Raw genomic sequence first — 27,750 nt, forward strand, 5'->3', positions numbered from 1 at the left:
TGTACTCATGATCTATTGAAATGTTTTGTGTTTCTCCTTATATTTCATTAATTTTGGAAAAAAAATAATCTTTGAATTGATTTTAGATAATTTTAGATGAATAACGCATTTGAAAGTATGGTCTTAAATGTGCTTATGTCTGTGATAGTAAATTAATTGATCATTTCCTAGAACTAGTTGGTAATAATTCTTCTTTGAAGTCCTCTGAAATGTAAGAAGTTCACCATTTTCATCAAATGATAAAGTCTATGGAAAGAATTGATAATGCTAAATAAATCAAACACTTCTTAATTGTGCTAAAAAACTTAGTTAATATGTTGTCTTCATTGGCATTTTGGGAATGTTGTTTATTTTTTAAACTATCAGTATGTCATTGTATCTAATTATTGTCTTGATAGCAGTAGTCAATTTCACTAAAAATAGAATCAATACATACCTGAAAAAAAGAAAATTTAAAAATCTAGAAAGTAGTCACCATGTCAACAAGCAGAAAAATTATATGTTGGAAGACTGAAAACATCTCCTGTTGGTATTATTTAATACTTTTTGTTAAGTAAGGCACTTTTTGTTAACTAAGGCTCCCTGGAAATAATCAGGGAGCATTCCCTTGTCATACTTGGAAACCATGCCAGTCACTGAAGTAGAACAGGTGCAGACTGTAAAAGATGAGGGTGAGTCTTCAACAAGTCATCTTTCTGCTCTAGCACAACCCCATTGTCTAATGATATATAACAGGTTGGATAAGCATCCTGGGCTGGATGTCACTGAGAACTTTGGTTTCCACATGTGTGGACCAGTCTCATTTGTAATGTAAGGAAGACATTAAAAATTTATAATTTGATGGAGCAAGATATCTTCTAGACAGAGACTATTGACAGTGGCTGGAAGAAAAGGAAAGAAACATTTTTAAAATTATTTTTCAATATGAAAAAAAGTATTTAGCAAATTTATCCAAATCAGGGTAATAAACAAAATCCAGACTACTGAGTTTTCCCTAAGTCAAGAAGATATTGGATGTTTTTTACATCTTAGATAAACTAAGTCATCTAAGTATTATTAGATATAAAATCTTTCTTTTATCCTTTCCTGTTCATATTTAATCTATGCTGTATTACAGAACCTGTATTCTCATGTAAAGCATTTTACAAACTGAACAGATGGTTCAGTTAATATGACACAGTCAAGTTATTTAAACTTGTATCATTGTTTATACAGAAGTGATCTTAGATTCACCTCAATAAGGATATGAATAGCTTATTTTAATTATGTTTAGTGAAATGTAATAAAATTACACATTACCCAAAGACATGTAAGGTAAAATTATACTTATAATTTCTATAAATTTAAATTACTGGTGTAAATATCTTGTTTATTGTAAAAATTAATGCCTATGAAATCAGAAACTGAAAAGATATTAGTTAGTATACAAAACTTAAACACACATATTTTAAGGACAAATGAAAGGGTTGGTATTTTTCCTCTTTCACATAAGGATTTTGCCTTTCTTTTTTTCACAAGAATGCATCAGTTAGTACAGTACCTAAAACAAAGAATACTATGTAAGCATAGTAATGTTATAAACTCTATTATTACTACATAAAAGTCAAGTCCACATTAATTTTGTCTATCTTGTATTAAGATACTTTGTTACAATATATCTTTATTTTGGATTATTTTGCTTAATTTTTCTCCATTTGCTTCTCCCAATATTATCACTTAACAAGTCTGGGCCTTTTGTATTCTCAGCAATCTGGACCAGGGCCAGCAATGGCTCAGAAAAATGATGATGATAAATATTTACAGTGAAGACTGGAAATACAAAAAAGTGTGTTTGTACTTAAATGCTTAAATGGCGTTACTAGATAATCCACCCTGGATTTTATATCCTTTCTTTAGTTGCACATTACCAAATATTGTCATATTTTTAATTCCCAAAGTTTCCATGTATCATAAGTAAAATAGAGGCACTCTGAGGAAAAGGAACATAGGAACTCTAGCCCTGTCAATCATTTAAGGTTTGACTGAAGGATCTTCAAATGAAGGGTGAGAAATAATTCACAGATGGACACCATAGCTGTGTGAAATGTTTACAGGATCATTATATGGAAATAAAATAATGTAATCTCACTTTATATATCCAAACACTTTGATGTAGAAATCAGATATGTGAACCAATTTAGTTGGAAATACAAAGAGGATCTTGCTGGTTAGGAAACAATCAACATGAGCATGGGTGGGTGGCACTGCAGGTTAAATTCTGTCATTGAGGCATTCAAGCACAGGTTGGATAACTACTGACTAAAAGAAGTCAAGTACAGGGGTACCTGGGTGGCTCAGTTGGTTAGACATCTGACTCTTGATCTTGGCTCAGGTCGTGATCTCACAGTTCATGAGTTCAAGCTCCATGTTGGGCTCTGTGCTGACAGTGCAGACTGTGCTTGGAATTCTGTCTCCCTTTCTCTTTGCCCCTCCCCCACTTGTGCATTCTCTCTCTCTGTCTCTGTCTCTCTCTCTCAAAATAAAAATAAATAAGCCGAAAAAAAAAAAAAGAATCCAAGTACCATATGCCTGTCTCTGATTGGCTTGGGCCATGTTTTGGACTCTTCTAATTATGAAATTTTGATGGCAAAGTGGATGTGGGGCATGGAAATGACACTCTATGGTGTTAGCAGTTTTATGCTATGTCAGCTAGTCATATTCCTCTGTTGGCATGCTATAGGTCTGCTGCCTTTGTTTAGTTTTAAGAAATTTGTTTAGATCATGGGTGCCTGGGTGGCTCATTCAACTGAACATCCGACTTTTGGTTTCGGCTCAGGTCATGATCTCACGATTTAGGGGTTAGAGCCCTGCATTGTGCTCCACAGCTGGAAATGTGGAACTTGCTTAGGATTATCTCTCTCTGTGTCCCCTCCCTGCTCATGCTGTCTCTGTCTCTCTCAAAATAAATAAACTTAAAAAAGCTTAAAAAAAAAGAAATTTGTTAATATCCGTATAAAATCATTTGTTTTCATCTTATTTGCAGACAAATACAAAAACTATATTTATTGTATTATCTTAATTTTTTCTTCCAAGACCTTGGCATTAGCTCTTCAAATAGGTTCCAACTGACAAAATACACATTAAACCTCTATTCAAACTAAGACCATATTAGACACTGCATTTTATATCCTTAATAATTGTTTGAAAGCAGCCAAGAATCAAATACATATTTAAATTTAAAACTAAAGTATCATGGGAAGAAAATAAGGGGAATAAAAATACTATTTGCCTTACATTTATTACAAACCCGAGCTGGTGAATATGCCAATTAGTATTCTAAAACTACTTCCAGTTTGTTTCTTTTTCTTATTTATTTATTTATTTATTTATTTATTTATTTATTTATTTATTGTTTCTCACCTTCCTTTCTGCTCTATTTTTCCTCCATCGTCCTTCACTTTTTCTCTTATATCTATTCTGTTACTGTTCTTTATTAATTCAGAGTTAAGGCAAAGATTTAGCAATTAGATGTAAGGCTATCTGGAAGAGACTCAGATAGGAAAAGTTTGCTCCACTGCCATTGAGGAAGGAAGCAGAGGGTGAAGAGATCAAGGAAAAAGCTAAAATAAAAGAACATGCTGCACAACTTAGAAAGAATAATTTTCCTAGCAGAATTTCAAAAACTTTAGAATGTCACTTTCTTCTCATCAGAACACATGGCTTTGATTTACCATGCTCAAAGTATCTGAGAAAAAAGAAATTGGAGAATGAAATGAAGTTATAGCAGAATACTTACTGAAATTTTAAGTATCAATTTTATAGAATAATCAGAATTATATTTGGTATATTTGGTATATTATAATTGTATCTTTCCCTTAATTCCTCCTTCACCTTTAGTGTTCTGTTACCTTGGAAGCTTTTGTAGGAAGAATGAAAAGTTGCTATTAGATGCCCTCTTCCTTTATCTTTTGAAATACTCAAACAATGTAAGAGATTGTGTTACAAATTCTGAAGTGAGAGGATCATTGATTTGGAGTAGAGGCTAGATCATAACTGAATTTTTCCTTGAACAGGCAGTGAAGGTTAGTGTATAAGCCCAGAATGGAAAATACCCAAGGTTCAGGTAAATGGCGAACTTTCAGAAGTATACTGTTTCTGAATGCACCCAGGTAGGCTAGACCCAAGGAATCAGGATGTTTACATTACCAAAAGCCTAGGATATTTCTACTTGGTAAGAAAGTAGGAAAGCTACTGGCCACCCCAAGGGACAACTGGTCTGGAACAGGAAAATACCAGTGATAGTCAAGGGAGACTGAAATCGATCTGGTTCCTGCTTTTCTGTGCCCGGGGATATTTCTCATAATTCTAAGGCGGAAGAACTCACTCTTACAAAAGAATACTGAGGTTGAATTTCATGCTACTTCTATAGGATGAGGGTTAGAATTATATGTAAAATAAATTATTATGCAATAGATAAAGATAGAGGGACATTTTACAAAATATTTAGCACCCCTGAGATGATAGACTGAGATTCATAAGTACCACACAACATTGTGAAAGGAATGTGGAGTTCAGCAAAAAAAAAAAAAAAAGTCGAATTATTTTTATAATATTGTTTATATTTTAAAGTATGATAGCAAAGCAAAAAGTAGATTCATATATATTATATACAAGAAGTAAACACAATGGAAATCAGTAATGCATCAACTCGGGCTTCCAGTTTATCTCATTTTTGCATATACCTGGAAATACACTTTCTCTGAAGGAGATTTTAATTAATTATCAATAAATAATGAATTAGGAAGTTTACTGATCTTTTAAAAAAAATTAGGACCTATACATTTCTAGTCCCATAAGTGTATACAAATAAGCATACTACATCAATACCTATAGGTTAGGTTTATTTGGATGCTAGGTGTATCTGATATTTCTCTTAAATACAGCAGCCAACTGTGCAATTATAAGTGTGAAATTACATAATTTGTCATAATAGCATTTAATTATAGATTTTCCAGCAGTTATTACAAGTTTAGAATATTTCTTATTTAAAGATTGTTATTTATAATAAGGAATTAAAACAGTAGTTTTATAAGTTTCATGCTATTCTTCTTTTAAACTTCTGGATTAATGAGATTGAAAGTATCTGGATATTAGAAGATGAACTGTTTAAAATTGGTTATATTTGAAATATGAAACATTTTAAGGGCATCTGGGTCACTCAGTCATTTAAGTGTCCAACTCTTGGTTTTGGCTCAGGTTATGATCTCACAATTCCTGAGATTGAACCCCACATCCGGCTCTGCACTGACAGTGCAGAGACAGCTCAGGAGTGTCTCTTTCCCTCTCTCTCTGCCCTTCTCCCACTCTCTCTCTCTCTCTTTCTCAAAATAAATAAACTTAATAAAATATGAAATATTTTATATAAGGAAATGGAATTTTCCATGAAATTAGCAACCAAAACATGAAGAATTTGAAAGATGAAGCCTCAAATTCAACTTCTAACCTTTTTATGTCAAAGATTTTATTTTTTTACTTATTAAAAAGTCTTATGCCATTTATTGGCCTTATAATCTGTACATACTCTCATTTATTCAACAAATATCATTTATTGGTGGGTGAATAAAAGAAGTAATTTAAAAAGGGTGATGTTTAATGAAAGTTTGAAAAACAGTCCTGTGGGAAAAAAGAAAAAAAAACAGTCCCATGGTTTAGCTTCATAAATGAAAAATAACATACGTTTATCACTGGGTGTTACCATAAACTACTCATTCTCTCTCATCTAGTATTTATATACATTTCCTTAATCTATCAAGACATGGGATCAACGATTTGCTCTGGCCAGTCTTTAACTTATTTGCTGACTTCCTTGCAATAGACAATTATAAAATCAAGGGTTTGAACTATGTAGAAAATCTCAGTAAGGAACTAACACTTAGATAACACCATCAAGACACATTAGACCCAGGTATGTCATTTATCAGATTCTTCCATTGGGTTTAATGAATTTATGACAAGCTCACTTGATAGAGAATATAGCCCTATCTATTATCTGCTAAATTACCTTTACATAAAAACTAAAAATTCCTAGGACCACAAGAGGAACAAAAGTCACAAGAAGGTATTGAAGCAGAACATTCTAATGTCAACAAAAGTATTAGAAAAAAAATTGTATGTGTGGGTTCCTTTACAGATCTATGTGGAAGAGCAGGAGTGAACTCCTTAGATTCTGCTTTAATCATGATTAATAAAGCACAAAATAAAATAATTATCTGACATTGCAACATTGTGAAGTATTAGCAGGTTAATGATTTTGCACATGGACACTTTATATAAAGATTCTTCATGGTGCGTCAGAATGCTTCCGTATGTTGTCCTATAACTAATGGAACACTGGTGTCTCACTCTGGGGTTTTCTTGCTCAATTGTGGACCTGAAGAGAGTTTGGGTGCAAGGTTGGAAAGGATGAAAACAGTTCAGGTGCAGAGAAGTTTAAATAACAACAGTTTTAATAACAGGTAAAGAAATTTGTTAAAGGAGACTATTCATTGGCGGACAAAAGAAAAAAAAAACAAATCTTAGTTTGAGATTTTGAAAAGGAAGGAAACTTTGAGATATTCTTGATGTCCCAGTAATTGTTACTTCATATATTAAGAAAATATGACAAATATGGACACTTTCACATGAGTTATGCATCAATGTTTTTGAATATCTGCTGCCGTTTACACTCCATAATAGGCCAAAAGATCACCTTTTTAAAAAGAGAACAACCTGACATTTTGTTCTGGGTGTGTTGTGGAAAGTGAATAGATGAACTCGTTTTAAGCCTGATAACCCATCAGAAGAATGTTCAGATGTGTTCAGACCAGAAAGAAGAGGAAGACCACACTAGAAAATCGCAGACTACTATTAATTACAGACTCATATAAGTTGATTTTTGCTTTCAACAAGGCTATTCCCACAAACTTTGGTCAGTTTTGAAGGCCACTTACTTGGTAACTTAACTATAATCATTGGTCAGTCTATGTAAGGAGTGTCAATTTGCAGTAAAACTCAGATTAGTGGATAGCACCTGCAGTTTTTACCAGAAAAGGAGTTTGAGGCTATATCCAGGTGCAGACTGATAGACTGCCATGATTAATTGTTATTTTCCATGAGTCCAAAATACAGAATAAGGGAAAGGTTGTATCTGTTGTGTTTTGGCTATGCTTTGCACTTTTTTCCCCAAATGGATAATATCAGGTAGCTTATCATGGTATTTTCCTTTATTTACTCATATATATTTAAGAAACTTTTTATAATCTACAATATGATAAGAAGTGAACTGAATACCAGAGATTTGCTCCTAGCATCTGTTGCTTCACAGTCTAATATTCAGTAACATTTCCAAATGCTAAAATTTTTGGTTTTAATAACATGTCACAGAGAAAGAATGCCCTCACCTATTGAAATCTTTCAAAAAGTTTTGGGCTATTTTCCGGTTTTAAAGGTAACTGTCTCTATCTTCCTCCTACTACTATTTTTTAATGAATATTATAACATCTTTTTTACATTGTTTATATAGTGGATTGTGAGGTGGGGTGGGGGGGTATTTTTTTTTTTCCTGTCTTTTCAGGTGCTAAGTGAAGGAAGACTCAGAGAATAAGTCACTGAAAGTTCACTTCATGTAAGAATATTGCACAATATTGTTTCCTGAGTTATTTGCCCTTTCGGGGTCTTTGTGAAGTTCAGAGAAGTTTAGAACACTGGGTGGGTCCAGTTTTGATGTCAGTGCTTGTTCATTTTGAGGCGTAAACTCAATGTTATTTTCATTAATTTATCCAACATATATTAATTAAATACCACCTTAGACATCAGTAATTGTTCACGGCACCAGATAAAATGATGAGCAAACCAGGTATTTCCTACTATCACAGAGTTTATAATCCCAAAAGTAACCACACGTCATTCAAAAAATTCACATTTACATAATTACCAACTGCAGTAAGTGCTATGAAGAGAAAGCACAGGAAGTGTAAAATTTACGTATGCTTTGGGGCATGGGGGTGGCTCAGCTGGTTGAGCGTCCAACTCTTGGTTTTGGCTCAGGTCATGATCTCACAGTTCTCAAGTTTGAGCCTCACATCAGGCTCCATGCAGACAGTGCAAAGTCTGCTTGGGATTCTCTCTCTCTCCGTCTCCCTCTGTCCCCCCACTCCTGTTTTCTCTCTTTCTGTCTTTCAAAATAAATAAATAAACTTAAAACAAAGTTACAGAGGTATTACTTCACCTTATATTGGAGGCAGTATGCCTTATACAGCTGTTTCTCTGCAGAGGTGATATTTGAAATCATATTTTCGTAACAAATGAGAATAAATTAGACAATGGGGGGAGAGGGAAAAGTTGTTCAGGCAAAGGGAAAACAAACTGAGATCAGAGAGATATACATCTGACCAAAGATTAGAAAAGCTGGGGCTTAGGAAGTCAGAGCAAGGATGATAAAGTTCAGGCTAGGAAGTGAGCAAAAGCCCCATAAGTGAGCAAAAGTTCAACATTTCCTAGAAGAATTCCTCAGTTAATTAATTTTAGAGTTAAGAATATTATCTTCATTAAGCACCACTTTTATACTGGAATTACTGTTTACCATCCAAATTTGTTAACATGACTGTGTTATCACTTTTGGAAATACTATAAATGTTTTTAAGAAAAACAAATAGTCTCTCCCTCCTCCTGCCTATCTCTCCACACAAGCACATCAATCTCACTATCTGAGTCAGGTATATCAACAGTTTGATTATCTTTTTAGGTTTTGTATCCTTTTGGAAGCCCTTGATCATTGATTTACTCACATGTAAGCTTTTGGTTCTTCGTTTTATAAATACAGTCCACTTGTGTCTATCACTCGAAAACTTGCTCTTTTCATTAGGCAAATTATCACAGACTTCTGTCAAGGTTAATATCTGCATCCACATTTATTATTTTTAAGAGCTGTGGAACACCTGATATATGATGTGCCATATATATGTAGTCATTCCTATATTTATGACCATTTATATTGCTTCAATCTTTTCTTTACACATGTATAGATACACATACATTATACTTGATATTAACAAAAACAGGCTGCAATAAATGTCCTGAAATAGAAAAATCAAGAAGATAATTTATATTTTTAAAGCAATTCCCTCTGGGGACCTTGGGATAAAATTTGAAAATGTGTTTATTGGTAGGCAGCAGTTTATGCCTAGTAAAGCTTCAGTTAAATGCTGTTGTAGTACTTACATCTTTATATACGGGTGTTTTTGCTACACAGGATAAGTAAGTGTAAATTAACTACTCTTGGGTCAAATAAGGGTTACTTTTTATTTTGTCACATAACGTCAGATTTCTTAATTTTGTTAAAAATGTATACATATTGTGAAAAATGTGAGGTGGTATCTTTTGCACTGTTGGGAATGCAGACTGGTGCAGCCACTTTGGAGAACAGTATGGAGGTTCCTCAAAAAATTAAAAATAAAGCTACCCTACATCCCAGCAATTACACTACTAGGTATTTATTCAAAAGATACAGCACTATCTGATTCATAGGGGCACATGCACCCCAATGTTTATAGCAGCACTATCAACAATAGCCAAATTATGGAAAGAGCCCAAATGTCCATTGACTGATAAATGGATGAAGAAGATGCGGTATATATACAATAGAATATTACTTGGTGATCAAAAATAATGAAATCTTGCCACTTGCAACAACATGGATAGAAATAGAGGGTATTATGCTAAGTGAAGTAAGTCAGTCAGAGAAAGACAAATATATTATTTCACTCATATGTGGAATTTAAGAAGCAAACCAGTTGAACATAAAGGGAAGGAAAAGTAAAAATAGGATAACAACAGAGAGGGAGGGAAACCATAAAGACTCTTAAATACAGAGAACAAACAAGGTTGCTGGAGGGGTGGGGTTGGGGGGATGGGCTAAATGGGTGATGGTCACAAAGGAGTGCACTTGTTGGGATGAGCACTGGGTTTATATGTAAATGATCAATCACTAAGTTCTAGTCCCAAAACCATTATTACACTATATCTTAACTTGTATTTAAATTAAAAAAAAAAAAGAAAAAGAAAAGAAACATGTAGACATAAAGAAAGGCTGGACATAAATCTAGTAGTATAATGAGAAGAGAGAATGATGAAAAAGCAGTATTTTCGTCTAATCACAGAACTCTATTTTGTTGGACATAAAGTCTGCTCTAAGGGTGAGCACATGCATGTCTAACAATTCCAAATAGAGAATTTCCCTAGGGTAGATGTATGAGTTTGGGACACATCTTTTCAGTGGGCTGCAAGATGCAATGTCAAGAGCAGGTATTGAGCTTTGAGTGGGGGTAGAACAGTGTACAGCATGGGATGGAAATCTTTTATAACCCCTTAGCTTTTCTCCACACCTATTCCTTCCTTATAGAAGATATGTCCAGGGGGTGGAAAACCCTAAAACCCTAAAACAAAAGCACATGCTTATTAAGTTCATGCCCACTGTGAACACTTTTGTAGGCAGTGGGTATAGGATGGATAAGACTTGATCTGTGCATAACCAGACTAACAGAGGCTGTAAGAGGCTATGACCCAAGCCTCCTGATGTCTAGTCTAGAGCTCCTCTGCTCTGTCTTCCTCCCTCATGATTCTATAACACTGTGTGCCAGCCATGATAATAAATAAATAAATAAATAAATACACAAACAAATAAATAAGTAAAAATAAATAAAGGTATTTTAACCTCAAAAAAAATGTATACAGATTCTAACTGCCAGCCTCCTATCTATAGTGGATATTTCCCCCATATTATTCTCTAGGCTAGATGTAGATGGGAAAATAATATATCATTATTATTTTATATTTCATATGTTTGACTATTAGTAACATTGAATATGTTTTATGTAATATGCATATTAGTAACTTCAGTTAATTTATTGTAAATGTTCCTTTTTATTTTGTTTACTGTTCAACAGCATGCTTGTGGTTAGTGTATCTCTTTGGTTTTAAAATTTAAATGTGGTCATATTATGCATCTGAGTTTTATGCTTTCCACTAACTTTTTTTCTAATACTTGTCATAATTTTAACATTTAAACTTAAATGTTTGATTCATCCACAAATTGTCTGTGGGGGACTGACTCTAAAACATATTTTCCTTCAAGTTCCTAGACAAATGTATCCCCCTAACTTGTTAAATTATTCAACATTTTCCAATTATTTGAAATAGTATCTTTTCATAAATTAATTTCCAATATGTAAAAAGGTCAGATTCTGGGATCCATTCTGTTTCCAAGAGAAGTTAGTCTATTCTTGTTTATAAGGTATGCTCAACACCCATTGTCCTGGTGTTAGGCAATCAATAACCTCAAAGCAAAATTCTCTCCTGAAATATTCATGGTAATACAAGCATAGATTATCCAAAATAAAATGAACCACTGAAAATACAAGAAGAGGATAATTATTTGCCTATGTATACATATATCATGGTATACAGACTTTCCTTATATCCTTATATTGGTTTTCTCTTCATTATGAAATGGCAACAATATCCTCAGATATGTACAGACAAATCAACATTGACTGAAACACCATAACCTTTTGATTAACACTGATTTGCCAGAATTTAAATATTTTGCTAATTTTTCTCAGAGCTATATTTATAGCTCATGGAAAAATGACAAAAAAAAACCCTTTGCTTTTTTAGAGAATTTGGATTCTGCTCTGCCTCTATTTCAAAAGAAGCAGAGACTACACCATGAAGCCCAGTTGAGCTGTGTTTAGGGAGATCAATGAACTCTAGGGAGGGACACTTTTCACAAAATCTGGTTAATTGAAGAGGGACCGAGAAAAGAGGACACTATGGAATTATTTTGAGTTGAACTTTCCATTTTTTGTCCCAGGGAGGCAATAGCAAGGAATTTGATTACACTTTACTTTTTTTATCCTGTATGTTTATTTTAATTTTTGTTGTTTTAACCTAGTTGTAAGGAATGAGAATGGAAACTTAAGAGATTTCAAGTAATTGTTGATCTAAAACCTATATTCAAAAAAAAGCCTCATTTTTTCTTTCTAGCATATCCATTATGCCACAATCCCTGAAGAGCAGACAACATAATTGAGGTAGCACAATATGACGAAAATGCAGTTAGCTAACAGCAGGCAAGGTAAACTGAATGAATAGAAAACTGCATCCTTGGCATTAAGGACTTCCTTAACTTTGATGTGTATTTCTGAAACCTCTCTGCTCACCTGAAGTTTGAAGACATGACTATTTCTCTGGGGGTGGTGGGAGGGTGAATGTGTGAAAAGGAGAGTGTAAAGTATTCAGTGTGAGGAAATAATAAAGTTAACACTTTTTGCCACTCACTGAGTGATAGAAACTCTTCAAAGTATGCAGTGTTTTATTTGTTCCTTATTAATACCTAAGACATAGGCTACATAATATCTCCACTTTTCAAATCAGGAACCTGAAGGATAGCAGTGAGAAGTAAGGGACTTGTGCATGATTACTCAGCTAACTGTGGAGCCAAATTGAAATCAACAACCTAAAGAGCCTAAATGCTAAGAAAAAAAAAAAAATATATATATATATATAGCAACCATGGTGTTTCAACCTCAACCTTTTCTTTTTTTTTTTTTTTGAAATGTTTATTTTTCGAGAGAGAGGGAGGCAGAGAGAGAGAGAGAGAGAGAGAGAGAGGAAGTGGAGGAGGGGCAGAGAGGGAGAGAGGGAATCCCTAGCACGCTCTGCACTATCAGCGCAGAGCCTAATATAGGGTTCAATCTCAAGAACCGTGAGATCATGGCCCAAGCCAAAATCACGAAATACACACTTAACCAACTGACCCACCCAGGCAGCCCATCAACCTCAACGTTTTCAAGTCTTTTCCCTCACCTTTCCTTAGAAAAATTAAAAATTGGGGAAGAGATACAAGCCCCCAGTTCTAACTACATTCCTTTCCTTTAACCTAGATCACCTGAAATGTCAGAGAGTTATACTTTTTATCAACTTTCTTATATCTGTGGGTATCTCCTTTATTTTATTTACCTCCATGCTCTTGGTTCAGGACACAGTCAAAAGCTAGAGACTTCCATATTTTTTGGCTATGCCATAGTGATTAACTGTATTGCTCTTTAGATGTTGAGTCCCCCTTAATTTGAGAAGGGTTGGTCAATATTTTTTTAAAAAAAATTTTTTTAACGTTTATTTATTTTTGAGACAGAGAGAGACAGAGCATGAATGGGAGAGGGTCAGAGAGAGGGAGACACAGAATCTGAAACAGGCTCCAGGCTCTGAGCTGTCAGCACAGAGCCCGACGCGGGGCTCGAACTCACGGACTGCAAGATCATGACCTGAGCCGAAGTCGGCCGCTTAACCAACTGAGGCACCCAGGCGCCCTGGTCAATATTTTTAAAATAGATGTTAGATTACACCCCCACAAAGCATGAGCTATGTTAGCCCAATAATATTCTTTCTGCTATTTGAAATCTAAAAAGACCACGTTATAAGGACTTGGGAAGTTGGTCATTGGAGCTGGCACAATTTAATAGAATCAAGAGGGAGGCCATATATTACTAGAGGTTTCAGGATTTTTGCATTTCTACCCACCATAGGTTTGCTTATTCAAAGTGTACTTATTCAAATACGTACTGGTATGTATGAGAGCATTCCAGAGTCACTTTCTCCTACTTTGCAAAAGTTTAATTGAAATCAAACTTGTGTCTTTTGATCATGAAGAAGAAGCCATAATTGTCGGAGGTTTGAGATAGACTTTTAAAAAACGCGAAATTTGATCTAGATCTTAACTAAGTAGGGAGTGTGTGGGGGGGTGTTGCAGGGATGGCATTTCAGTGGGGGGTGGGAGACTGAAGAGCAGATTGATATGAAGGGGAATCTCCATAAATGAGAATGATAATATGTTTATGTTAAGGATTTATGGGGAAACATAGATTTTAATGAAATTTATAGGGAATATACATTGTTTTTTTAATTAAAAAATTGTAATGTTTATTTATTTTTAAAAGCTTATTTTTGAGAGAGAGAGAGAGAGAGAGAGCGTGAGCAAGTGGGGGAGGTCAGAGAGAGACAGAGAGACACACACAGAATCAGAAGCAGGCTCCAGGCTTCAAGTTTCAGCACAGAGCCTGACGTGGGGCTCGAACTCATGGACCGTGAGATCATGACCTGAGGCGATGCCGGATGCCCAACCGACTGAGCCACCCTGGTGCCCCATTATTTATTTATTTTTGAGAGAGAGTGTGTGAGCGAGGGAGGGGCAGAGAGAGAGGGAGACACAGAATCTGAAACAGGCTCCAGGGTCTGAGCTGTCAGCACAGAGCCCCATGTGGGGCTCAAACTCATGAACCGACTGAGCCGGATTGATGGCTCAGGATCATGATCTGAGCCAAAGTCAACACTTAACTGACTGAGCCACCCAGGTGCCCCAGAGAAATATACATCGTTACAGGGGCCAGATTGCAGAGGGTTTTGAGTGGCATTATATATCATGACATCTTTAGAATACAATAATATTTATTAGTTTAGTATTACAAATATAGTATTTTTTTTTCCTTAGGGCTATGTTGTATGCCCTCACAACAGACCTTTGGGGCAGCTGCTTTGAGGTTGGACAAAAGTTTAGGTTTATTGGGGAAAGAGTTGTGCTAAGGTTAAGTGTAAATGTATGCTATGGGAACACATTGGATAGCAATGGCCAAGTATATTCTTCTGAAAGGTTGAACAAAAAAAGCTATCTTGTAACTTCACTCTTTAACAAATGGTATGTGTAATAATGTATATTGTTGCTTCTTTAAAATGAAAAAGAAATGCCTCTATAAATGCCTGAACTTCAAACTCTGTGCAATGTGGTCTACATACAAAAACTGTAAAATTTGGGGCACCTGGGTGGCTCAGTTGGTTAAGCATCTGACTTAGGCTCAGGTCATGGGGGGTTCAAGTTTCTCATCTGGCTCTGTGTTGACTGGACAGAACCTGGAGCCTACCTTGGATTCTGTGTCTCCCTCTCTCTGCCCTTCCTCTGCTCATGCTCTGTCTCTCTCTTTCAAAAACAAATAAACATTAAAAAAAATTAAAAACTATGTAAAATTAGAGGGGAAAAATAGTCTTTTAATGAATCTTGGAAAGAAGGAATATGAAGCCAACCAATCACAATGAATATACATTTATCAAAATTAGTCTTGGCATTTGATTCATCTTTGATGTCTTGATCTCTTAGGTTTATCATATTACTGAGACTATAGGGCAAATACAAAAAAAAAAAGTGCCTAATGGTCTTTATGTTTCTAAAACCAAGACAGGATTACAAATCCATAGAGTACATAATGGCCTCGGCAGGGTTTTATTGTACTGCCTCAGAAGAACTGATTAACTTATAGAGTCTGATGATTTGTGTGTCTAATGTAGTTACATTCATTCAGTACCAAAGGGAAAAAAAATCACTCTTGGGATTCATGTAATAGTTCTAATTAATCCCACCATGCTTTGGTAGATAATTTATGGGACAGTAATAGAGCCCAACAAGCTTCTAATTATACATACACAAAGCAATCACTTGGTATTTCCACTACTGATTTATTTTCCTAAAGGTGAAGAGATATTTATAAAGGATTGTTTTTAAATGAACAGATTTGAACAGAATAGTATTTGTGGAAAAAATTCAAATGACCAGTTGGGAAGTATATAATTGTACTGTTTGGACAAAATATAGATCCATTTTGAGATACTGAAAGAAAAATATAATTGAAAGGCAAGTTTTGTTTTATTGACCTTTGAAGATTTGAGAATTACTATCTCAATCTGTACAGATTTCTGGATAGATACTCCCCAAAATTATTAAAGGAATTGAGATCATTAGCCTCTAGTTTCCCCAGGTATTCTAAAATCAGACAGCTAATCTCACCCACAGCTCACACACCATATCAAGTAAAAAAATCAAAGAACTCTTAGATAAACCCTGCTTCTCTTTTCCATTCCTTTTGTGAAAAGTGACTGTTTATGTAAATCTACATGATAAAATGTCAAGGGACTCTGAAGTCATTTTTGTAGGCAGAGATGAGACTTGTCAAAGCATTATGACACATGAGTGTTGGGAAATGAATGGATAAGATAGAGGTATTGTTAAAGCTTTGCTAATATTCAAGTGGGTTGACTAGTTCTTCAATCATTTTAGTTCACTTCTTATCCTGGGTTTCCAATATGTGGCAGCTAATGTATAGTTTAAATATAACCTTCATTCATGAAAAAGTTTGCTTATAAACTTATACCATCATATTAGTCTGCTTTTTTAACTTTAGATAGAACATTGACTTATGAAAGAAAACAGAAATTAGGAAAAATAATGCTAAACATTAATGGAAATTTCAAGTTAAAAATATAAATTGACAGAACCCTTTATAGGTAATGTAGATTTTTAAAAAGTTACTTATCAAGAACATATAATTAATTGTATTTTTAAATCATGTTGGGCATATTACACTGAGCATACTTTGGAGAAAGCCAATAGTAAATGTCCTGTCAACTAATTATTTTATTTATTGTTTTGCATGAATATAAATGAATACTGGAGGAGAGTATAGAGAAAGAAATATAAACAGTGAGAAGTAAATTTCCCCATCCAACTCTGACCAATTCCATAAACCGCCCAGATATAGCCACTGTTAATAGTTTGGTGTATATTTGCTTACACACATACATACACACATCTATGTATCTATGTATATATCTACCTACCTACCTACTTACCTATCTGCTAATAAATATGTTTAGATATGTACATGCATTTATAAATATTTTTTATGTTAACAGAACTATACTGCACATATTATTTTCTCATGTAACTACAATAGGGAAATCTATCCATACCATTATCTCTAGATCTGCCTCCTTTTCAATTGTTGCATAATACTCTATAGAATAAAAGTAGCATAACTAACTTAACTATTTAATTTTAACCCTTATAAAAATACAACAATAAATATTCTATGAATTTACCTTTGTTCATATGTAACAGTATTTTTCTCAGGTCAATACATAGAAGCAGAAATTCTGAATAAAGAAGTATAGTTATTTTAAAATTTTGAAACTATTACTCTCAAAAGAAGTTGGACTTTCACAACTCCACCAGTAGCATATGACTGCCCATTTAGTCAAATTTTGCTCAACACTGGATATTATTAATCCTCTAATTTTGGTCAATCTGTTAAAAGGTTAAGTTGCATCTCATTTTGATGTATATTTTCTGTATTACTATAAAGCTTGGCAATTTTTTTTATTTGTTCAATGCATTTCTCTGAAATGCATATACATTTTATTTGACATTTTCTTAAGGTCTATTTTGTTTTTTCTATATTCATTTCAGATACTTAAAAATTAATCACTTTTGGATCTTTTATATTATAAATTTTGTGTTTTTACAGTCTTGTGTATGCTGTCTTTTCAGTATTGATTTTAAAATTTGCATGTAGCCAAATCTGTTTTTCCTTTATTTATAGCTTCAAGGTGTTATACTTGAAAAACTTTTGTCAAAATAGAACTTATTTCTATATTCTATTATATGTTAATACTATAGAATATAATTATATATTTTATTATATTTTAATAAATTTTATTTGGTTATATTTATTAAATCTAAAATTCACTGTTAATAACATTGGTCATATGCATCTAACTTATTTTTCACAATGCATAAACTCATTAGTATAACCTTTCTACCACAGAATAAAATCATCACACTTATCATATAATATTCATTAATCATATTTAACAAATATTTACTGAGTGGTGCCTGGGTGGCTCAGTTGGTTAGATATCAGACTTGGTTTCAGTTCAGGTGGTAATCACGGTTTGTGGGTTTGAGCCCTGTGTCCAGCTTTGCACTGACAGCATGTAGTCTGCTTGGGTTTCTCTCTCTCCCTCTCCCTCTGCCCCTCCCCTGCTAGCTCTCTTTCTCTCTCTAAAAATAAATAAATAAATAAATAAATAAATAAATAAATAAATAAATAAATGTCAAAAAAACCACACAAATATTTATTGAGTACTCACTATAGGAACTAGAGGTAGGTTCTGAAAAACAGATTCCCCCCTCTTGCAAAATTTCTTTCATTATCTCTTTCTCTCTTTCTCACATACAAATAAATGATATATGCAGTAATTGATAACATAGTTATACTTACAGATATCACCATGATATAAACTATGAAGAAATGTTTGAGTCATATGGGTAGCATGAAAGTACTGAGAAAATCTGTATTTCATATCAGTTGGTCATAAAACCCTTTATAAAAAGATGACATCTGAGGTGAAACAGAAATGAAAAAAGAAATGAGCCATACAAATTTTGGTTACAGCACTTAAGGAAAAGAAAACAAAAATGTAGAGGCACTTTTTGAGTCAGGGAAATATGAACATTAACAAAGAGTCCCAGAAAGGTTGCAGCAAGTGAGGGAGAGATAATTTGTAGTTATCCAGGCATCTGATGAAAGGGGGCACTATAGGTCTTGTTCAGGATTTACCCTATGTGTGAGAGGAAAACTACTGCAAAGTTTGAGGAAAAAGTGAAATGATCGGACTTGCACTTTTTAAAGATCTATCTGGAGATAGAGATTTTGGAGAAGAGATTTTGCAGGACTTCAAGGTGGGATGAGAGGAACAAGAAAAGAATAGAAAAACAGTTAATAGACTATTAAAGTAGTCCAGGCAACAGATGTTGGTGGTCTAGGTTTAGGAAGTTAGCATTAGATGAGTGGCTGTCAGATTCAAATATGTCTTGGAAGTAGAGAGGGGAGCCAAGATGGCAGAACAGCATGGAAGTTTTTTGTGTGTCTTGCGTCCATGAAATACAGCCAGACCAACACTAAACTATCCTACACACCTATAAAACTAAGTGGAGGATTAACACAACAATCTGCACAACCTGAACCACAGAATTCAGCAAGTATGTGGCACAGAGAGGTGAATGTGGGGAGCAAGAAACTGCAGCAGGCAGGAAGCCACTTTTGTGGGCAAAGAGAGGACTGAGACGGGGCAGGGGGGTGTGTAGAATACAGGAAAAGCACGCCTCCCCAAAAGCAGCTGGAGAGAAAGTGAAGAATTGGAAACAGCTGCAGGGACTAAACTAAAAAGGGTGAAAGGAGAAAGGAGAGGGTTTAAATTCCACTAAGACTGTAAACAAGGGGAGTGCAGAGTCTGCAATTCTGCATCTCGATACCTGGCAGTGCTCTGGTGGGAAGGGTGAATCCCCAGGAGCAGAGGGGGGGGGGTCCCAGAGGTTCTCAGGCCACACGGGGAAAAGCGGTTCCACTGTTGGAAGGACATTTGGTAGAGACTGTTGTGGTCACATGGTCCCAGCAGACCCCAGAGAATGGCCACATTCGGTGGTGCTGGAACAAGGTCATTAAGTGTGAAGCCTGGTGCCCAATGTGTGTTGTGATTTTCCATATCCCTGAAACGCTGCTGCTACATTATCTCGCGAACTTTTTCTGGGGCAGACTGACACCTGGCCACAGTCTTGAGGCACCAACAGCAGCAGGATCCAGCAAGTGTTCCTGGGTGCATCCAACATTCGGCCATTGCTCGGTGAGACCCTCCCTCAGATGGGCAGAATGGGTGAAAGCCCCAGTTCTTCAGAAGTAAGGGGCTGGGGAAAACAGTCATATCTGAGACAAAACTTGGGAGAGAGGTACTGCCTCGGCCTTGGTCACAGACAGTGAAAAAGCAGGGAGTGGACAAAAGCTGAAGACAGATGACAGGTACACGATTGCTGATCGGGGAGAACAGAGTTCCTATACTAGAGACTGGGTAGCTGGGTGACGCCATTTTCACCGTTCCCGCGCATGTGCATATGCATCTAGGTGCACCACAACAATCCAAACAAGTAGACTAGCAACGCCATCTAGGGGAGAAGGGAGCCTTTACACTAAGCCCCGCCCAACTGGGCCAACCTTGCTCTTCAAGAACAAAAGTCTCACCACCTGTTTAGTTTATGGACTATAAAGCTCTTCATAGTCTGATTTCTAGGGGAAAACGAAGTAATTTCAGTCCTATTTCAATCTGTTAGCAGGTCCATCTACTCAATTTTCTTTTTTTTTTTCTCTTTTTCACTTCTTTTCTTTTTCTTGAATACAGCAAGAGAAAAAATTCATTTTTATTTCCAATTTTTATTAAAAATATTTTTCTTTAATTTTTTATACTACGTTCTTTACTTTTGTGTAAATTTTTTCATATTATATTTTACTTCCATCATTTAATTTTGGTTTACTTCAGTGTATCCAGTATTTCACATTCTCAAATGATTTCCTTTTTTTTTCCTCCTTTTTTCTCTAATCTATCAAACCACTTTCAACACCCAGACCAAAACACACCTAGGATCTAGCATTATTTATTCAATTTGTGCGTGTGTGTTTTTAATTTTTTAATTTTAATATTTTTTAAATTTAATTTTTTTAATTTTAATTTTTGTACCTCATTAATTCCTTTTCTCCCTTCAAAATGATTAAACAAAAGAATTCACCCCAAAACAAAGAGCATGAAGAAATGACAGCCAGGGATATAACCAACACAGATACAAGCAAGATGTCTGAACCAGAATTTAGAATCACGATAATAAGAATACTAGCTGGTGTCAAAAATAGACTAGAATCCCTTTCTGCAGAGATAAAAGAAGTAAAAACTAGTCAGGATGAAATAAAAAAATTCTATAACTGAGCTGCAATCATGGATGGATGCCACAGCGGCAAGGATGAATGAGGCAGAACAGAGAATCAATGATATAGAGGACAAATTTATGGAAAATAATGAGGCAGAAAAAAAGAGGGAGATTAAGGCAAAAGAGCATGATTTAAGAACTAGAGAAATCAGTGACTCTTTAAAAAGGAACAACATCAGAATCATAGGGGTCCTAGAAGAGGAAGAGAGAGAAATAGGGGTAGAAGGGTTATGTGAGCAAATCATAGTGGAAAACTTTCCTACCTGGGGAAAGACACAGACATCAAAATCCAGGAAGCAGAGAGGACCCCATTAGATTCAACAAACACTGACCATCAACAAGGCATATCACAGTCAAATTCACAAAATACTCAGGCAAAGAGAGAATCATGAAAGCAGGAAGGGAAAAAAAGTCCCTAACCTACAAGGGGAGACAGTCAGGTTTGCAGCAGACCTATCCATAGAAACTTGGCATGCCAGAAAGGAGTGGCAGGATATATTCAATGTGCTGAATGAGAAAAATATGCAGCAAGGCTGTCATTCAAAATAGAAGGAGAGATACAAAATTTCCCAGACAAACAAAAATGAAAGGAGTTTGTGACCACTAAACCAGCCCTGCAAGAATTTTTTTTTAATTTTTGTTTTTTAACGTTTATTTATTTTTGAGACAGAGAGAGACAGAGCATGAATGGGGGAGGGCCAGAGAGAGAGGGAGACACAGAATCTGAAGCAGGCTCCAGGCTCTGAGCTGTCAGCACAGAGCCCGATGCAGGGCTCGAACCCACAGACCGCGAGATCATGACCTGAGCTGAAGTTGGACGCTTAACCGACTGAGCCACCCAGGCGCCCTCCTGCAAGAAATTTTAAGGGGGACTCTCTGAGGGGAGAAAAGATGAATAAATAAATATATATATATATATATATATATATATATATATATAAATACCAAAAGCAATAAAGATTAGAAAGGACCAGAGAACACCACCAGAAATTCCAACTCTACAAGCATCATAATGCCAATAAATTCATATTTTTCAGTGCTCACTCAAAACGTCAGTGGACTCAATGCTCCAATCAAAAGATACAGGGTAACAGAATGGATGAGAAAACAAGATCCATCCATATGTTGTTTACAAGAGACCCACTTTAGACCTAAAGACACCTTCATATTGAAAGTAAGGGGATGAAGAACCATGTATGAAGCTAATGGTCAACAAAAGAAAGCCAGAGTAGCCATACTTATATCAGAAAATCTAGACTTTAAAATAAAGACTGTATCAAGAGATGCAGAAGGACATTATATCATAATCAAGGGGTCTATTCACCAAGAAGACTTAACAATTGTAAACATTTATGCGCCATATGTGGGAAAACCCAATTATATAAATCAATTAATCACAAATATAAAGAAACTCATTGATAGTAATACCATAATAGTAGACTTCAACACCCCACTCACAACAATGGACAGATCATCTAATCAAAAAATCAACAAGGAAACAATGGGTTTGAATGACACACTGGACCGGATGGACTTAACAGATATATTCAGAACATTTCATCCTAAAGCAGAAGAATATACATTCTTCTCCAGTGCACATGGACCATTCTCCAGAATAGACCATATACTGGGACACAAATCAGCCATAAGCAAGTACAAAGACATCGAGATCATACCGTGCATATTTTCAAACCACAATGCTATGAAACTCGAAATCAATCACAAGAAAAAATTTGGAAAGGTAACAGATACTTGCAGACTGAAGAACATCCTACTAAAGAATGAATGGGCTAACCAAGAAGTTTAAGAGGAAATTAAAAAGTATATGGAAGTCAATGAAAATGATAACACACAACTCAAAACCTCTGCGATTCAGCAAAGGCGGTCATAAGAGGAAAGTATATAGCAATCCAGGCCTTCCTAAAGAAGGAAGAAAGATCTCAGACACAACCTAATCTTATGCCTTAAGGAGCTGGAAAAAGAACAGCAAATAAAACCCAAAACCAGCAGAAGACAGGAACTAATAAAGATTAGAGCAGAAATTAATGCTATCGAAACCAAAAAAACAGTACAACAGATCAATGAAACAAGAAGCTGGTTCTTTGAAAGAATTAACAAAATTGATAAACCACTAGCCAGTTTGATCAAAAAGAAAAAGGAAAGGACCCAAATAAATAAAATGAAGAATGAAAGAGGAGAGATCACAACCAATACAGCAGAAATAAAAACAATAATAAGAGAATATTATGAGCAATTATATGCCAATAAAATGGGCAATCTGGAAGAAATGGACAAATTCCTAGAAACATACACACTACCAAAACTGAAACAGGAAGTAAGAGGAAATTTTAACAGACCCATAACCAGTAAAGAAATTAATTTAGTAATCAAAAATCTGCCCCCCAAACAAACAAACAAAAACAACAAGAGTCCAGGGCCAGATGGCTTTCCAGGGGAATTCCACCAAACATTTAAGAAAAGAAGAGTTAACACCTATTCCTTTGAAGCTGTTCCAAAAAATATAAATGGAAGGAAAAAACCCAAACTCTTTCTATGAAGCCAGCATTACTTTGATTCCAAAACCAGACAGAGACCCCACTAAAAAGGAAACTATAGACCAATTTCCCTGATGAAAATGGATGCAAAAATCCTCAACAAGATATTAGCCAACCACATCCAACATACGTTAAAAAATTATTCACCATGACCAAGTGGGATTTTACCTGTGACGCAGGGCTGGTTCAATATCCACAATATGATTAATGTGATTCATCACATCAATAAAAGAAAGGACAAGAACCATATAATCCTCTCCATAGATGCAGAGAAAGCATTTGACAAAATACAACATCCTTTCTTGATAAAAACCCTCGAGATCATAAAAGCTATATATGAACGACCCAACGCTAATATCATCCTCAATGGGGAAAAACTGAGAGCTTTCCCCCTAAGGTCAGGAACAAGACAGGGATGTCCACTCTTGCCACTGTTATTCAACACATACAGTATTGGAATCCTCGAGGAGAAAGCAGGCAAAAACCTCTTTGATCTTGCCCACAGCAACTTCTTACTCAACACGTCTCAAGAGGCAAGGGAAACAAAAGCAAAAATGAACTATGGGGACCTCATCAAAATAAAAAGCTTCTGCACAGAAAGAAAACAATCAGCAAAACTAAAAGGCAACAGGCAGAATGGGAGAAGATATTTGCAAACGATGTATCAGATAAAGGGTTAGTATCCAAAATCTATAAAGAACTTATCAAATTCAACACCCACAAACAAATAATCCAGTGAAGAAATGAGCCAAAGACATGAATAGACACTTCTCCAAAGAAGACATCCAGATGGCTAACCAACACATGAAAAAATGCTCAACTTCACTCATCATCAGGGAAATACAAATCAAAACCACAATGAGATACCACCTTACACCTGTCAGAATGGCTAACATTAACAACTCAGGTAACAACAGATGTCAGTGAGGATGTGGAGAAAGAGGATCTCTTTTGCATTGTTGGTAGGAATGCAAGCTGGTGCAGCCATTCTGGAAACCGGTATGGAGGTTCCTCAAAAAACTAAACATAGAACTACCCTACAACCCAGCAATTGCACTACTAGGTATTTATCCAAGGGATACAGGTGTGCTGTTTCCAAGGGACACATGCACCCTCCATGTTTATAGCAGCACTATCAACAATAGCCAAAGTATGGAAAGAGCCTAAATGTCCATCGATGGATGAATGGATAAAGAAGATGTGGTATATATTTACAATGGAGTATTACTCGGCAATCAAAAAGAATGAAATCTTGCCATTTGCAACTACATGGATGGAACTGGAGGCTATTAGCTAAGTGAAAGTAGTCAGAGAAAGACAAAAATCATATGACTTCACTCATATGAGGACTTTAAGAGACAAAACAGATGAACATAAAGGAATGGAAACAAAAATAATATAAAAACAGGTAGGGGGACAAAACAGAAGAGACTCATAAATATGGAGAACAAACTGAGGATTACTGGAGGGGTTGTGGGAGGGTGGATGGGCTAGGGGCATCAAGGAATCTACCCCTGAAATAATTGTAGCACTATATGCTAACTAATTTGGATGTAAATTAAAAAAAAAAAATAAAAATATATGTCTTGGAAGTAGACAATAGGATTCACAGTTGGATTTGATGTAACTTAGAAAAGAATGAGTGTGTTTCTAGCCATTCTTTTGAAATATTTAGGTAACTGATCATAGAGACTTCAAATAGTGAGTGTTGAGTCCCTATCTTTGACAATATTAATATATCTTTGTTCTTATTACATTGGCTAAGGCCTTCATACATGGCTCAGTAACATTAGTGATAATAGTCATCTTGGTTGGTCCCAGACTTTTATGTGCCTATTTCAAATATTCTATTAAACATGCTGTTTGTTCGGTATTTCTTGTGGGTATCTTTCATAAATTTAAGAGAATGATTATCTGGTCTCTAAATAGCTACAAATTTATGATTTCTTAGCTTTTTATGCTTTAAAATCAAGAATGTATGTCCAATTTTATCAAATACTACTGTAGAAAATCTAGTAAAATAATTTCTGAGGGTTTATTATTTTCTATATTAATATTATTTCATGAGTATATCTGCTTATTAAAAAAATTATGCTTTTCTGTTAATTACTGCTTGATTATAACATAATACATATTTTATCACTATTAGATTAAATAAGCCTTTATTTTATTTGTAACTTATTCATTTATTTTAAAAATCTTGATTTTTTTTTCAGTATCATTTCCCTGGAAGATAGTATATATTTTTGGTTCTCTGCATGGGCTTCTATAGTACAGGAATGTAAAAATAAAAATAAATTTCATTCATGAATATATTGAAATTCAGTAAATATTTAGGGGCATTTCCTTGACTCCTTGTAATTTCTTCTAGGGCTATTGGGCTATGCATATTACACTTTCACTTTCATCAGTTTTGGTATTTTAATATCCAAAAATTATACATTTTATTTAACACATGAAATTTTTCTGGTATAAAATTATTTTGACTGTCAAAAACCTTAAAAATCTCTTATATTCTTTATTAATCTTTTTTAATAAAAACTTTATCATATTAAAAAAATAATACTAGTAAGGATTTAGCTATTACTTTGCTTTAATGGTAATGTTATTGATTTTATTTATCTCTATACTACTTCTTTTATTCCTTTTTATTATTGTTTATTATTTATTTAATCATATCAACCATTCTACTGTGGTTTGTACATTTTTAACTTTATCTTCTGAGATTAAATGCTTATTTCTTTTTTTTTTTTAGTCTCGTGTGTGTGGTCACCATCTGTACCCATATGTTACTATAGTATTATTGGTTATATTCCCTGTGCTATACTTTTCATCTCTGTGACTTACTTATTTTATAATGAGAAGTATGTTCGTCTTTTACAATGTTTTGTTTTACTGAGGTATAATGAACATGCAGTGTTATATTAGTTGCAGGTATACAATATGATTCAACAATTTTATGCGGTGCTCATCACAGTAAGTGCACTCTTAATTTTCTTCACTTATTCCATCCATCCCCTGCCCACTACCCCTCCATCTACCCACTAATAACCATCAGTTTGTTTCCTATAGTTAAGAGTCTGTTTTTTGATTTGTCTCTTTTTTAGTTTGTTCACTTGTTTTGTTTCTTAACTTCCACATATGAGTGAAATCATACGGTTATTTCTCTTTCTCTGACTTTCTTCACTTAGCACTATCCCCTCTATCTAGGTCCATCCATATTGTCTGCCCTATTCATAGAAGTTTGTACCTCTTAATCCCCTTTACCTGTTTCACCCATTCCCCTGTTTATACCCCTCATGCAAACATTAGTTTGTTCTATTTATGAGAATTTATTCAGGTTTCTTTTCCGTTTGTTGTGTTTTTAGATTTCACATAAAAGTGAAAATTGTATGGTATTTGGCTTTATCTGACTTATCTCACTTAGTATAATTCCATCTAGATCCATCCATATTGTCACAAAAGTCAAGATACCACTCTTTTTTATAGCTCGATAATATTCCATTATATAAATGTATAGTCATTATTATATCTAGTCATCTTTCTATGGATACATGAGTTGTTTCCATATCTTGGCTACTGTAAATAATGCTGCAATAAACATAGGGGTGCATAAATATTTTCCAAATTAATGTTTTCATTTTCTTTGGGTAAATACCCAGGAGCAGAATTACTGGATCATATGGTATTTCTATTTATTATAGAGAGCAAGAGAGCACAAGTGAGTTGGGGAGGGGCAGAGAGAGGGGGAGAAATAAACCTAAGCTGGCTCCATGCTCAATGCAAAGGCCATTTGCAGGGCTCAATCTCACAACCATGAGATCATGACCTGAGCCAAAATTGAGTTGGATGCTTAACTGACTGAGCCACCCAGAAGCCCCTGTCTTTTGTTTTTTAATAAAAATAAATTAATATAAATTTTCTTCTGAATAGTTATAATAGTACCTAATTTTTGCATTTTTATATCATTTTATTAAAATATACATTAATTACAAAAAAATATGCAACATGTGTGTGTCTCTATCCACTATATTATTCTCATCTTTTTATTGTGAGTTCTCTATTTATTTGTAAAAGTTATTTCCTAGGTAGTATACAGCTAGAATATGTTGGATCTATTTATTTATTTAATTTGTAAAATCTGTGAGGGAAATCACATGAATCAATTTTATCATGATTAATGATAGAGTTAAATCAACTTTATTTTCCTTTTTAATTTTCAGGGTTTGTTTTTAACATTTTTTAACATTTTTATTTTTATTATTTTTAATTGTGTTTCTTTTCTACTCTTTTTTTTTTTAAGTTTTCTTTAATCCAACTTTTTTTTCCCCTATAGGTTTGGAAGTTTTACATCTTATTTTAAATCTAGAAATAGCACTTAAATTTGTATTTTGTAAATTTAAATTGATAACATCAAATGCTTAGTGAATATTTATTAGGCCCTTACCCAAATAGTAATACCTAGTAAAAAACCACTATCTTTAT

The sequence above is a fragment of the Prionailurus viverrinus genome, chromosome A3 (genome assembly GCF_022837055.1).
Source record: "Prionailurus viverrinus isolate Anna chromosome A3, UM_Priviv_1.0, whole genome shotgun sequence".
Taxonomy (NCBI): Eukaryota; Metazoa; Chordata; class Mammalia; order Carnivora; family Felidae; genus Prionailurus; species Prionailurus viverrinus.